Genomic DNA, 5,472 nt, shown 5'->3' on the forward strand with positions numbered 1-5,472 from the left:
TTTTTGTCTTTTTGAGACAGAGTTTTGCTATGCAGTTCCGACTGACCTTGAACTGTTTGTAGCCCAGGCTGGCCTAGAACTCACAGTGATCCTCCTGCTGTAGCCTCCTGAGTGCTGGGATTACAGGCATGCTTCACCCCACTCGGCCATTAATTCTTTAAAATACTTGGAAAAGCCAGGTGTGGTGGCACACGCCTATAATTCCAGCACTCTGGAGGCTGAGGCAGAGTGATCATTGAATTCAAGGCTAGCCTGCACTACAAAGTGAGACCCTGTTTCAAACAAACAAACAAAATAAAACAAAACAAAATTTGAGCTGGACATGGTGGTGCACCATGAACTAATCCTAGTTCTTGGGAGGCTGAGGCTGGAGGATCACCGTGAGTACGAGGCCAGCCTGGGCTATATAGTGAGTTTTAAGACCAGTCTGAGCTACACAGTGAGACCCTGTCTCAAAACAAAAAACAAACCTGGAAAGATGTCTTTCTGTGGGACCTGACAAACTCATTCAAAAATGTACATGAGCAAAGTGCCCCAACATCATGAGCTCCACAGGAACCAGCCCTTGTCTACCGACACCACCCCCAACCGGGCCTGGGTCTTGTGGGGTCCCCTTGGCCCAAGGCGAGCTCATAGAGATTTGTCTAGGACTCCTATGTCCAGAAGGGCAGGAGAGGAGCTGTGCCTGGAATCCCCCTGCTGAGATGCCCACTGCTTGCTTGCAGTCCGGCATCTGTGGTGTCCCCTCACTGGACCCTGCTCCTCCCATCCTCAGCTTGCAGTTCTAGACCAGTGACTCCTGCTCAACCTGCTACTGAGAGCCGCTGTCCAGGCCCCCGCTGTCCGTGCCCCCACTGATGGCTTCAAGCAGGAAGGGACCCAAACTGAGGCTGCCACTCCTTTCCCCAGGTCCAGGAGAGGATGTGACCACCTTGGGCAGGTGGGCACTTCTGCTGCCAGAAGCTCCTTGAGTAGGGCCCAAGAGAGGACAGCAAGGCCAAGGGACGGAGAGGGTAAAACCGAGTCCTTGGGATGCTGGACCTAGCCTTGCCTGAAGACATCAGACAGATCCTCTTCTCCTCTCCCCGCCTCCCTGTCCCCCTGTCCCTACCTCTCTCCACAGCTGGAACTGTAGTTTCTGGCTTGTTGCCATGTGACCGCTAATCATGTTGTATCAACAGGAGTGGACTAAGACCCATGCAGCAGGCTAGCCAAGCCCCTAGGTGGGTGATTGACATGCAAGCAGTCAACTGGGGGAAGCCCTACCCCGGATGTGGGTGGCACCCACCAATAGCCTTGTACCCTGGAAGGAATAAAAAGGAAAAAGAAGGCAGTGTGGCCATTTTGGAAGCACTCCAGTCTTTGTGTAATTTTTGGACACTGTCCCCAGTTTCTTCAGCCTCCCAGGAGACATGCACTGGGGAAATGACTCTACAGCGAGCTTCCAGGCCTTCACCTGGGACGGTCCTGCATCCTTGATCCCTCATGTTCTGTGGCTTCCATCTTCCTGGACTGAGCAGCTACAGGATTCCCGCAGCTCTCTAGTATGCGCAGCCACTGACTCTCCACCTCTGATATTATCAGCTACCTCACAAAGGTTTGGGAAATTATATACCTGTCTTCCATTGCTTCTGTTCTATAGCCCTGCTAATACATACCACGAGTCCTTCCTTGCTAAACATCCATGAAAGAGACACATGCTCTCTTCTGTTCCGTCAGTGTCCCTTCCTAAAGAACCACAGCTGCTTCTCCAAAGGCCACAGGCCACAGCGACATCTCAGCTGACCTTCCCAAGACAGTGTAGAGCGCCATGGATGGCTGATATTCATGGAACACAAATCTCCATCATCCGGGCACTTTAAGTAGAAATGTAGCTGGATAGCTGGGAGTGGACTGTCACTGTGAGAACTGCTGATTTGATAGGCTCCGTGTATGTGAACTCAGGTATGTGGATAACGACAGCTAGTTTTCTTCATCCAACTCTCAGGGCACATCCCATGTGGGTGGCTTTGTCACCAAAGCCCCTTCTCAGGCCCCTCCCCTCTAGGTCAGGTGTCCAGGGAAGGCCCTCACTGTTCTCTGGATCCTGAGCCTCTGTTTCTCTCCGTTCTCAGTCCCCATGAACCTCTGTCTACACCTCTGTCCTCCACTCATGAATTTAACTTCCTTGAAAGACAGAGAGGTGCCTTCAACAAACCTCTCTCCGGGGATATAGCCCAGCCGCACAAGCACCTGCCTGGCTCGCACAAGTTCCTAAGTTTGATTTCTGGTACCAAAAAAAGGATAATTATCAAAACCAAACCTCTCTCTCAGCTGGGTGTGGTGGTGCACACCTGTCATTCCAGCACCAGGGTGGCTGAGGCAAAGCGAATCACTGAGTTCAAGACCAGCCTGGGCTACATAGTAAGTTCAAGGGCTATGAAGCCCAGGCTGGCCTCGAACCCAGCAAGGCTCCTGCTCCAGCCTCCCAGGTGCTGGGAAGACAGGCGGGTGCTACCATGCCCGGCTTCAGCCATGAGCTGAAACCTCTGAATCCGTGAGCCAAAACCATCCTCTGCTTAAAAGCTGCTTCAGTCTCTTGTGACAGTGGCGGAGCTGGCAGTTACCTTCTGAGCTCAGGCGCTGTCTGGAGTGACTCTGGGAACCTGGCTTTACCCAGGTTGGGCAAAGTGGCTGAGACCTCAGCCTATCACACCCCTGCTGTCATTGTTGTTTGTGAGTGGCACATTCATGAGGCTGCCGTGTGACAGAGGGGGGTGGAGGGGGGCATCCACAGAGAGAAAGTTGCGTGGAAACCCTGTAGAGAGACGACTTGGGTCAATGCTGTCTTATGCAATTGCTCTACTCCTCAACTACACCCTCAGCCCGGCAACACTGTTCTAAAGGCAGCTGGCCAGTGGAGAAGGCAACACTCAGTGTCTACACTTTGCCTCCTGCCCCTGCTCCCTCTGTAGGAAGAAAAATTCGCTCTTTCCCTGCCCCTCAGGAAGATGCCCACATCCAATTCGTGGACATCATGTGACCCTATCTGGAACACTAAGGCTCTTTGCAGGTGAAACTGAGATAAGGATTCTGAGATGAGATGATCTTGGATTCTCTGGGAAATCCTTAGGTGCAGTTATAAATGTCCTTATAAGACAGAGCTGGGCATAGTGACATATACTTGCGATCTCAGAACTCAGGAGGCTGAGGGAGGAAGATTGCTGCAATTTTGAAGTCAGCCTTGGCTACATAGTGAGTTCAAGGCCAGTCTAAACTGCACAGTGCGACCCTGTCTCAGAGAAAGAGACACAGACAGACAGACAGAAACAGGAGATCAAACAGACAGAGAAGGAGGTCACGTGACCAACAAGAGGCAACACAGCTGCCCAGATCTTCAGGAAGGGGTGTAGCTCCATCCCTGCCTGGGTTCACCCCACTTGAGCGCATGTTGATTCCTCTCCTCCAGAACCGGAGAAACTCTGGGTTCATGCAACTTGAGCCACCAAGTCAGTATAATTTGTTGCAGTAGCTGCAGGAAGGCAGCCTGGACTGCCTCTTCCCCTTTTCCCCTCTCCCTTTTCTCTCCCCCTCTCTTTTTTTTTTTTTTTTGTCTTTTTGAGACAGTCTTGCTATGCAGTTCAGGCTGGCCTTGAACTCACTTTGTAGCCCAGGCTGGTCTTAAACTCACAATGATCCTCTCGAGTGCTGAGATCACAGGCATGCACCACCATGCGCCACCACGTCCGGCTCTCTCTTCTTTTTGTGCTTCCTCTTTTGTTTCTGATTTTTGGGGGGGCGTTTTTTGATGCAGGGAATCAAACTCAGGACCTTGCACTTGCCATGCAGGCACTAGTGCCACTGAGCTTGATCTCCAGCCCCATTTTGGGGAGTTTTATGTTTGTTTGTTTTGGTCTTTTGAGACAGTGTTTCACTCTATGGTCCAGGCTGGCCTTGAACTCATGGCAATCCTCCTGCCTCAGCCTCCCAAATGCTGGGATTAGAGGCATAAGCCACTGCATCCAGCTAGAGGAGGTGATTTTCAGTTCTGACTTCCCAGTCCTCAAAGGTCACCACCCCACAAATGTGCGTACCGACAACCTACCCAACACTGGGCAATGTGCTACTCATAGACAAGTGGCTGACACAAGTGGAGGGTAGTTTTCTGTCCATTAAGCATACACTCCAACTGGGTGCGGTGGCGCACACCTGTAATCCCAGCGCTTGGGAGGCTGAGGCAGGAGGATGGTTGTGAGTTCAAGACCAGCCTGGGCTACAAAGTGAGCTCAAGGCCAGCCTGAACTGCCTAGTGAGACACTGTCTCAAAAAGACAAAAAAAAATAAAAATAAAAATAGGGGCTGGGGATTTAGCTCAGCGGCACAGCGCCTGCCTGGCAAGCGCAAGGTTGTGAGTTCGATTCCTGGTCCCGGAAGAAAAACAAAAAACAAAAATAAAAATAAACATACACTCTCCACTCTAGCCTTAACAAAAGAACTCCAATTTTTCCTGGCAAACTAATTGACTCAGCGCCCCGCAGTCCCCTTCCAGTGAGTGATGCAATGTAATATTGTTTCATCCAATTAATCATGTTTGGGGTCCTGCTCAGCTAGAGCCTGGCGATGTGGCAGCCACCTTGTGACATTGAGGATATGGTTGGGATGCTAAAGCCCAGAGGCTAAAGCCCTCAGGGGTGACCAACAACTGCCGAGACAAGGCCTGCCACAGTGGTTTCAGACTCTGTAGAGTGAGGGAAAGATACCGTCTCTGGGTTAGGCCAGTGATGCTTTATGCAGCCAAATGAGTGCTATATTCTGTATTAATATTCTGAGGGGCCCCGATCTAGACGATGCTGGAGAGAGAGGGAGAGAGGGAGGGATGGAGAGCTTTATTTCCCAAGCAAATGTTTAATACTTACTAGTTATCTTACATAGGTAATTTATTCTACACCTGCATGTAAATCCCAGGAAAGTCTAAATTCTTTTTACTATTTCCTAGGTTTTTTTTTCCTTAAAAGTGCAGGATTTGAGCCAGGCATGGTGGCCCACACCTGTAATCCCAGCATTCAGAAGGCTGAGGCAGGAGGAGCCCTTCGAGTTCAAGATCAGCCATGGGGGCTGGGGATTTAGCTCAGCGGCACAGCACCTGCCTGGCAAGAGCAAGGTAGTGAGTTCAATTCCTGATACCGGAATAAGAAAAAAAGAAAGAAAGAAAGAAAGAAAAAAGACCAGCCACGGTTCTATGGTGAATTCAAAGCCAGCCTGGACTGCATAGTGAGACCCTGACTCTAAATAAATAAGTAATGAAAAAGCAGATATCACTGGACTCCGCTTTGCTCCCAATTCGGTGGTCTCTAGTGCTTGCTACCTCCTCCTCCACAGGCTCTGGTGCCCCTTCTCCTCTGGTCTGCCCAGCCTCCTCTGCCTCTCTACGAGGACAACACTGTCACCGCAGCCCTGGGTGCCATCTTCACCCCATGGCTGCTGCCGTGACCG

The sequence above is a fragment of the Chinchilla lanigera genome, unplaced genomic scaffold (genome assembly GCF_000276665.1).
Source record: "Chinchilla lanigera isolate Chin_1 unplaced genomic scaffold, ChiLan1.0 scaffold00014, whole genome shotgun sequence".
NCBI classification, from domain to species: Eukaryota; Metazoa; Chordata; class Mammalia; order Rodentia; family Chinchillidae; genus Chinchilla; species Chinchilla lanigera.